The sequence below is a fragment of the Canis lupus genome, chromosome 27, assembly GCF_003254725.2.
Source record: "Canis lupus dingo isolate Sandy chromosome 27, ASM325472v2, whole genome shotgun sequence".
In the NCBI taxonomy this organism is placed as follows: domain Eukaryota; kingdom Metazoa; phylum Chordata; class Mammalia; order Carnivora; family Canidae; genus Canis; species Canis lupus.
Window position 1 is genome coordinate 5,474,353 of NC_064269.1, and position 10,338 is coordinate 5,484,690.

Here is a 10,338-nt window from a genome sequence, read left to right on the forward strand (position 1 = left end):
TACTTCTTCCCTCTGCTCTCTCAAAATCTTAAAAAATCCTAAGAGGAGAAAACCAAATAAGCTGTGGGTTTAAAAAGATAGGACATGAATGTGGAAAAGCGCTGCTTGACAGGGTAAAGTGGCAACATTTGTAGTTTAGGGTAAAAATACAATTTAGGGCACCTGGCATAGTTTACCTTCTTCCAAGTGTTTTAGTTTGGCTACATCTAAAGGATTAGGAGATGGGCAGACAGGATGCAAATAGAAAGTTTAACCTTAAAAAAATGCACATTTGAAATTCAGAAAGTAGGGACTATTAAGGTCTGCTGAGGATGTTGATCCTAGGTTTAAAAAGAGTACCAAAGTTTCCCAGGTTTTTTTCCCCCTAAAAATTTACAGAATAGTTTTCAGCTCCTGAAAAATGATTTTCCTAGGTATTTCAGAGAAAGCTCTGTTGGGTAGCACTGCAGGCCGAGCACAACAAAACAAATGCAGCCACCACACGTCCCAGGGGAAGGCAGATGCCAGGGCTGTAAAGTACTATGGGGAACCCTTTGAAATGGTGACGAAATGGGGGTTGAAGGTTTTGAGTTAATGCTGAACTCAAAGGAAGTCGATCTTGAGAGATGTCTGAAGACCCTCCGAAGTGTCCCTTGTTTTGCAATGTCTTCTGCAAAACAAGGGAGAAAGGTAGCTAGACTAGAGCCCCAGAAATAGCAAAGTAATCCAAAAAGCTTGGTTTTCAGGGAGTTGTCCTGGATGACCTAAAATAAGGAACGTACATATTCAGTGTACAGTGTGCCATGATACTTTTTCAGAGTTCTGAGGCATAAAAGGCAGAGACAGGATAAAGAAGCCAGCATTTCAACTGCAACTGATTTTTTTTTGGGGGGGGGGGCTGTGTGTGTGTGTGTGTGTTGGGGTGGGGTTGTATTTTTTTTGTGGGGTTGTATTTCTAAGAAAATTAAAAATCTAGTAAAACATTGAGATGACAAGCTGATGCTAGGAACATAGTTGTTTGCAAATTTATTACCTATTGCCATCATAACAAATTGTCCCCAAGACTCTGTGGTTGAAGACAATAGATGTATATTACCTCATGCATTTTCTGAGGGTCAGAAATTCAGGAGTGGTTTAGCTGGCTAGTTCTGTTTCAGGATTTCTTTCTTTTCTTTCTTTCTTTCTTTTTTCTTTCTTTCTTTCTTTCTTTCTTTCTTTCTTTCTTTCTTTCTTCTTTCTTTTTTAGCTGGCTAGTTCTGTTTCAGGATTTCTTTTCTTTCTTCTTTCTTCTTTCTTTCTTTTTTTTTGTTTCAGAATTTCTCATAAGTTTTCAGTCAAGATGTTGACAGAGGCTACGGTTCCCTGAGTGCTTCATTGGGACTGGAGGATTCACTTCCAAGGTGGTTCACCCACCTGCCTTGCAAGTTAGTGCTGGTTGTTGGCAGGTGGCCTTAGTTCACACATGGACCTCTCTCCAGTAGTGTACTTGAGCATCTTCAGAACATGGGGGCAGGCTTCCCCCAGAGTAAGTGATCCAAGAGAGGGCAAGTTGGAAACTGTTGCGTTATGACTTGACCTTGCAAGTCATACTCTCTCATTTCTACAGTATCCCATTTGTTACATGTCAGTCCTGTTTAATCTAGGAGAAAACTACACACTAACAGGAAGCAAGAATCAGTCGGAGTTATGTACAAACCCCTAAGGTTTAATGTTTCCATAGGATAGAACAATATCGGTTATATTATCCTTTTTTCCCCCAGTATGTTTGATGTATTTCATTTTTTAAAAAGGAGGAAACCTGGATGCCTGGCTGGCTCAGAGGAGCATGTGACTCTTGATCTCAGGGTTGTGAGTTTGAGCCCCATGTTGGGTATAGAGATTACTTAAAATCTTAAAAAAAAAAAAATACAAGAAATCTGTAGTTTAGGAAGGTTTTCGATTTTCTACAGTTCAAATTTTAGCATTTGTCTTAATTTAAGCTAGCCTTTAGAATAGACACCTCCTATCCTCTTCCTGAAGTATCCAATCCTCTTTATATTCTAATTATTTGGTTATTGATCCAACTGGCTGCTTGAATTCAGTATTCCCTCTGTCTCTCTGCTCCCAATCATCTTTTATGCAACATGATGATTAGTAATTACTAAATACCAAGCGTGGGACTAAGCTGCGGGGCGGGGGGCTGCCTATAATGAAATGCCAGGGCAGCCAGGAAATGCCATCAAGCATTCCTTTGGGGGGTACTGGGGTCTGATTATTTTTCTGCCCTGGCACCAAACACAATTCCTGGTAACGATTATAACCCACAGACTGATCTAATGGAAGTAAAAATAAAGATTATTTCCCTCTTAGGACAGATTATTCATTATTCTATTCAATATAAACATTAAACCCAAGGGTTTTATAAAACATTCACTGTCTTTTCAAGCCTAGTCTCTTTAAGCACCTTCTGAGTTGAATTTCAGGGTAGAAAAGTCTAGGAAACAGATTGAGACACTTTTTATTCTGTCATTAGTCAGGCTCTCTTAACCCCCTAGGCCTATTTTCCCTTTTGCACTACAGATTCCCATTCTGCCTTTCTTGGAAGAGGGTGGTGAATAGGGCAGTCAACTATGGAAGGACTTGAAGCTTAGAGATGTGCATCTAAGCTTAGGAAATGAGGGGCAGGACACCCTAGGACTTGACAGCTCTACTCAGTGAGACACCAAAGCCATTGCCAAGAGAAAATGAGCCATTTATTTAGAAAAGAAATAGAAATAAGTAAAACCCAAGAAGGATTTACTTAGAGACGGCAACGATGATGATGATGATGATAACAGTAACTAACCTTAGTACATCAAGACTTTCAATTTACACCAACCCAGCTTTTTTTCTAACACCGGGATGCTTAAATGCCTTTACAATGTATCACTCTTACCCTCCTTGAGCTGACCTTAAAATGAGAGAAGCCCAGTGCCTCTTATTTTAAAAATGACAGATTTTTAAAAGATTTTATTTGAGACAGAGAGTGCTGGAGCAGGGGGAGGGGCAGAGGGAAAAGCAGATTCCCTGGTTCAATGGGGAGCCTGATGTGGGACTCTATCGGGGACTCGATCAGGGACTTGATCCCGGAATTCAGGATCATGACCTGAGCCAAAGGCTGACGCTTAACCGACTGAGCCACCTGGGCGCCCCTAAATGATATATTTAATTGGCAGGGAAGAAGGGAAGTGATACTACAGCTCTGTGTCCTGCCTTGTAGGACCAGGAGCCTAAAATATTGCCTGCCAAAAGCTCAGAAGGAATAGGAGTCTTTCAGTCCGTGGAGGACTATGTACATGCTCAGATTAATAGGCTTGAATGAGAGAGAAGAGAGATGGTATTTTCCCCTCCCAGTCCCATCCAATTCCTGGCAAATTCCATAATGCCCTGCAGATGGCACCACTGACAACAAGTTCTCTGCCCAGGAGAGCTGAGCTCAGATTTGTGAACTCTGCCCTGCCACCTTGGAGCTGAGCCTAAAAGATATATAACAAACAGGAAGTGACTGACTTGGCATCTCTGGCGTGTCATTTTTTGTTCTGTCCGTTCCTAGAGGCAGCCGGCCTCATGTGAGGCCATTATGAACCAGGCAGTCACAGGATTTAGGAACTCCCCTACCCAAGCTCTTAACTTCAGCTCCTGCCTCTAGGGTACTCCCCAGGGTGGGATGGGTACAAAAACATAGTCTTGGGGTCAACATGTAGTGAGATTGCCAGATCAGCCTGAACTCATTATTGACACAAAGTCAATAGCCACATGATGATGTGGAAATTATCATGTAGATACTGATAACGTTGTGTTGTGAGGCCCAATTACTTCCTCTCTGCCATTTGGCCCATATACCAAAATAAATGCCCTTCCCCACCCATCCCTCAACCGACCAACCCATCTCCCAAATAACAGCTTGCTGTATGTTACTGTGTCTAACTGTGATGGAATCAAGCTCATCAACTCATTCCTCCCTGAGGCCTTCACTCTTCCCTCCACCTATATCATCTTTTCCAACCATAACTTGCCCCCGCCTTCTTTGCCCACTTAACTCTTCCTTTGATGACAGAAACTGAAGTGTTACCTGTTCAAGGACTTAAAGATTAGGTGAGACTAGGTCAGATTCCCCATTAAATATTTGCATAGAACTTTCTACTTTTCTCAAAGCATTGATCATATTTTGGAATTATATACTTATTTGTATGATTAATTAATGTATTTCCCCCTATCAAATTTTCTAGGCTTTACTGTAAGTCTATCGTGCTTACCATTGTATTGTCAGTACCTAGCTTGGTGCTTAGTGCATGACTGCCACTCAATAAATATTCCAAGAATTAATTTGCGGCAAGAACAAAGATTCAAACTTTTTAACTCTGAAAGCTAGAGATGACTGCCCCTCCACTAGCTTCCCATTTTTCCCCCTTTTCCCAGGCCCAAAGATCTAAGATGCCTCAGCAAGACACCGCAGGGTAGACAGTGGTATCAAATGAAGGTGGAAGTGAGAGTTGTTCTAAACATTCTTCATAAATAATATCTATCCTAAGGATTCTTCATAAATAAGATGTCTCAACCTCTCTCTGGCCTAGCTCAAGTGTCTTATGATACCAGCATGCAGGAACTTCTGCTGGCTCACACTGACCAAATGAATGTGTGCCAAGGGCCAAAGTGTGACCCAGCTGTCAGAACAGGCAGGTGTCACGTTGACATTCCATCTATACATCAGTATGCGAAGCTAAGGAGCTGAGCATTCCCACCATTCTCTTCACTGGTTGCCCTGCTATGCAAACTGTTTATCCAGTTCTGGGCACCTCAAAGAGGATACAGACAGGCAAGAGAGTGCCCTCCAATGGGTAAGTAGAATGCTAAAGAGTCTTAGGTAGAGGAACTCAGAGAACAGAGGATGTTTAGATTAGAAAAGAGAAACCCAATGAAATCTGCTGTCCACAGGGAATCCCTGGGTGGCTTGGCGGTTTAGCGCCTGCCTTTGGCTCAGGGCGTGATCCTAGGGCTCTGGGATCGTGTCCCACATCGGGCTCCCTGCATGGGGCCTGCTTCTCCCTCTGCCTGTGTCTCTGCCTCTCTCTCTCTCTCTCTCTCTCTCTCTCTGTGTCTCTCATGAATAAATAAATTAAATCTTAAAAAAAGAGAGAGAGAGAGAGAGATCTGCTGTCCAGAAATGGCAGCAGCCTCATTCCTCAAAACCCCAGAGGGCATAGAAAAGGATGGGGAAATACATTGCAGCTCACTTTCTAATAATCAGCTAGGATCAACAATGGGCTACTATGCCATCCATGCTGTAAATGGCAAACAGGGAGAACTGAGGATTTCTAAAATCCATCTTTATTCCCAGAGTCCAGGATTTCACAAAATTTTCTGCTATCTCAAACCATTATTTCGTTATGATTATCCTTTCAAATATTTTTGGAAAGGTCAGAGATAGGTAGGGTCAAAGGAACAGAATCTCTCAAAGCAGGTTTCTTAAGAACCCTTCTCCCAGCCCCTGCCAACAACAAGTTCTCAGACCCAGACAGGTCTTACCTAAAAGGAACCTCTAATTTTCTGGCTTCCCTGGCACCCTATATACGAGGGAAATCCTAAAGTTGCTGGTCCATTTTTAGGAACGGGAAGAATTTCCATCAGAGAGAAAGGAAGAGGATTACAACCTTAGATTGGGCTACTACAACAAAATACCATAGACTAGATTGCTTAACCAACAAATTTTTATTTTTCACAGTTCTGGAGGCTGGGAAGTGCAGAATCAGTGTCTGGCGAGAGTGCTCTTCCTGGCTTGCCTTCTTGCTATGTCCTCACATGGCAGAGAGAAAAAACTCTAGTCATTCTCTTCTTATAAGGCTACTAATCCCATCACGGGAGCTGTACTTTATCTAAACATAATTACCTGGGCACCTGGGTGGCTCAGTGGTCGAGTGTCTGCCTTTGGTTCAGTTCGTGATCCCAGGGTCCTGGGATTGTGTCCCATATCAGGCTTCCCACAGGGAGCCTGCTTCTCCCTCTGCCTATGTCGCTACCTCTCTCTCTGTGTCTCTCTTGAATATATAAATAAAATCTCAAAAAAAAATTACCTCTCAAAAAGTCCCCACCTCTAATACCATCACTTGGAGGGTCATATAAAAATATGAATTTTTTTGAGGTATAATTTGACTACCATTAATTTGGGACACCTGGAACAAAATTCACACAAAATAACAGCTTATAGCATTTTCCCCTCAGAGCTGGATGAATTCTTTCTGAAGACCCAGGAAGTCCTGAGAATAAAATGACCTGAACGTAGTCAAAGTAAGCAGGATTTCTTCTGTACCTATTGTATTTTCTGTAGAAAAATTAGGACATGTAGGTAAGCAAAGAGAAAATGAAGATAACCCATAATTTGGAAAGTTTCTGAAATTTTTAACAAGAGAAGGACAGCTTTTCCTAATCCTCCTCTCTGTCCCTCTCCTGTCCCAGCCACCTTGGGGAGTGGATGCCTTATGTTTGCTCTTCTTGAGCGGCTGTTCAGCGATAAGTTGCCACCATTTGGAAGCTCAAGAGTGGTCTCACAGTTACAGATGGAAGGATTCCAGGGCTTTTGAGGGTATTGAAGTTCAAGTTTTATTTCTCTTTTTGCTTTCTATTACACTGAATATCTAAGCAATATCGTAATGAGAATACAGAAGTGGGGGATATGTCCACTAAGAGGCAACAGCAGAATATCAGGAAAAGGGGAGGCTTTGGAATCAGGCCACATTCAAATCCTAGCTCCACCTCTTAGGGTCCTTGGCCTTGTAAATGTACTGAATCTCTTTGAACTGATTCCTCATCTCTAAACAAATAAAGTCTATTTTCTAGGGTCCTTTTGACACTGAACAAATTAATCTATGTAAAGTATCTGTTGGGGCGCCTGCGTGGCTCGGTTGGTTAAGCATCTGCCTTCAGCTCAGGTCACATTCTTGGGGTTCTGGTATTGAGCCTCAAGTCAGGCTCCCTGCTCAGCAGGGAGTCTGCTTCTCCCTCTTCCTCTGTGATCTCTCTAGCTCTCTCTCGTGATCATGGTATCTCCCCTGCCAGGTAAGTATCTCTAGCTCTCTCTCAAATTAAGTAAAATCTTTAAAAATAAACAAAGTATCTATTAATGTTTAGTACTTAGTGAAGGCTTAATCTGGATTAGTTCCCCTGTGTTGCTTGAAGAAGTTAAAATTAACTCTCCATAATCAACGTGGCCCCTTCCCTACCAAGAATGGGTGACTAATCTCATAGGCAGATCAAATCTACAAACATTGAGTGTTTACTATGAGAACTGCACTGAGGTTGGAAGGAAAGGGATGAATTAGAAGCCAAATACAGGTTTCCAATCTTGAGGGAGAGGGGAAAGGAGAAAATATATAAATGTAGGTACACTGAAACAAAAGATTTAAACAGCTCAAGATAATGTTATGAAACAGTACATATATGCCTAATTGCTCACTGAACTATATAGTTGAAACTAGAGAGGCAGAAATCCCAGGAAAGAATGGAAGAAGAAAAGACATTATTGGTGTTGAGTCTTGGAGGTATATAGGATTTGGATGGGGGCACCCGGGTGGCTCAGTGGTTGAGCATCTGCCTTTGGCTCAGGTTGTGATCCCAGGGTCCGGGGTGAATCTCACATTGGGCCCCCCACAGGGAGCCTCCCTCTCTCTGTGGGTTTTTCATGAATAAATAAATAAAATCTTAAAAAAGAAAAAGACAGGATTTGGACAAAGTGAGATTTGTAAAGTTTAAAAATATACTATGGAGTGTCTTTTCGTATAGTTTTCTGAGTGGTAACTCATTAATCAGAGAATCTCTTAATTCTAAACATAGCCATTGAAAAGAAAGTCATTGTGCTTCCAATGGATTTGTAAACAAGGGTGCAAGGACTTGTCAGCAAATAAATCAGATTGCCCCTGGACTTGAAACTACTTTCTCTAGGAAGTATTCTAGATTCTTTTTCTCTGTTCTGAGTTTGACCTTGTATTCTATTATGCAGTTCCAAGTTCATATGTTCATTGATATTTTGCCTTTTAAAACTCACTTCAGTTGTACATAACTGTACATTCTGGATGATGACAAGTCTCTGAACAGAATCTATGCTAACCAGTTATTGTAGGAATAGGATTTAATAGTCTGTGGCTCTGGTGATGTCACAGCACTTTGTAACATGCAAGACTGCGAACATTGGATTTTTAGATTTTTTTTTTTAAGATTTATTTATTTATTCCTGAGAGGCACAGAGAGAGAAGGAGAGGCAGAGTCACAGGCAGAGGGAGAAGCAAGCTCCATGCAGGGAGCCTGACATGGGACTTGATCCCAGGTCTCCAGGATCAGGCCCTGGGCTGAAGGCGGCACTAAACCGCTGAGCCACCCTGGCTGCCCTGGATTTTTAGATTTAAAAGCAACCTGAAGAGTGTTCAAAGAGTTTTGCAAATGCCATTAAGTGAAGTCCAGGATGACAGTGCTAGAACCAGAACCCAGCTCTTCTGATTATCAGCAATGCATCCCATCTTTTCTCACTATATTGGTAAATATTTGAGTGTCTACATGTATTATTCAGCAGACTAAGGGCTAAGGAAGTAACCACATTCAAGACATACACATGGCTCAATTGGTTAAACATCTAACTCTTGATTTCAGCTTCAGGTCTTAATCTTAGAGTCCTGAGTTTAAGCTCTGTGTTGTGCTCCATGCTGGGTGTGGAGCCTAGTTTATTTACTTATTTTTTTAAAAATATTTTATTTATTTATTCATGGAAGACACACACACAGAGAGGCAGAGATACAGGCAGAGGGAGAAACAGGCTCCTGACAAGGGGCCCAACATGAGACTCGATCCTGGGTCTCCAGGATCACATTCCGGGCTGAAGGTGGTGCTAAACTGCTGAGCCACCCAGGCTACCCTGGAACTTGTTTAAAAAAAAAAAAAAAAAGACAAATATGATTCTTTCCCTTTACAAGTCTATGTGGAGGAGGCAGACAAACAGATGCAAGCATATTAAGTTATGGCAACTTGCTATAAATAATACAAAAATTGGTTGCTTTAGATAAGGTAGTGGGGGAAGACTCTGAACAGGTATCATTTAAGCTTAAACCTGAGATTGAAATCAGCCAAAACTGAATTGGGAAGGGGGAGGGGAAAAGTAAATATCAAGTACAGAGCCTTAAGGAAGTAAAGAGATTGGTAGGGTCCACCAGGAACTGACCAAAGGCTGGGGTGAAGATGGTATGAAGTTGAAGCAGTAAGAGGGGTTAGCTCATAGGTCACAACCTCAAATGGACACCTGGGCTGACAATGTCAACGGGAAAACTGGTGGAGTCTAAGTGCTTACCCAAGTGATAGAGACTATGGAAGATTGAAACGCATCCTGCCATGTGTCCTCATGGCCCAGTTCTGCTGGATCTTCTATTTAAGAGATGGAAATCTGAATTTTTAAGGTATCCTGTGTTTTAAATGTTTGTTCAGATTTGTTAAAAACACTGTGAGCCGGGCAGCCCCGGTGGCCCAGCGGTTTAGCACCGCCTTCGGCTGGGGGCGTCATCCCGGAGACCAAGGATGGAGTCCTGTGTCGGGCCCCTTGTGGGGAGCCTGCTTCTCCCTCTGCCTGTGTCCCTGCCTCTCTCTCTCTCTCTGTATCTGTCATGAATAAATAAAATCTTAAAAAAAAAAAAAAAAAAACACTGTGAGCCAAACAAAACAATGTGTTTATTCCTAAAACACAATAGGTCCAAGCCACCTCCCTATGCTCTCCTTTTCTCCCAAGGAGCAGCAGATCCCAGGACCCAGCCCATTAGCTTCTTCTCTTTGTTAACTGCCCACTCTTCCCACTGGAGTTCTGTGCACCCCAAACTTGGTTGCTAAGGGGGTGGAAATCAGTCCTTTAGCTCCTCTCGTCTTGCGATCACCAAAGACAAATGTGTGTATAGACACATATATATGTGTGTACATATACATATACATATATATAAGTATATGCTTTTTATTTCCCAAGGTTCTGTTGCAAATCAGTGGGGAAACAAAAAAGGGACAAAAATAACTTGCCTGGAAAAAGTTACCAGGGTACAGAATTTAGCAGTTAATTCAGGCCTCTGATTCTTGCTTAGATAATAGCTGGATGCATAGGCCCTTACAATTGGGCTCTTATTCTTCAGTGGGGAAGCTTTGCAAAACTCAGCCTTTCTTTTGAGTCTCCCTTACTTCTCCAATTTAGAGGAAGGATTCAAGTCCACGGAGGGAAGGTGGAACTTCCCAAACAGTACATACTCCAAGGTCGCAGGAAGCATTCCTTAATTGTGTGACCTTGGCATGTGACAACTTGTCACCCACTTTCTAATCTCTAAAATG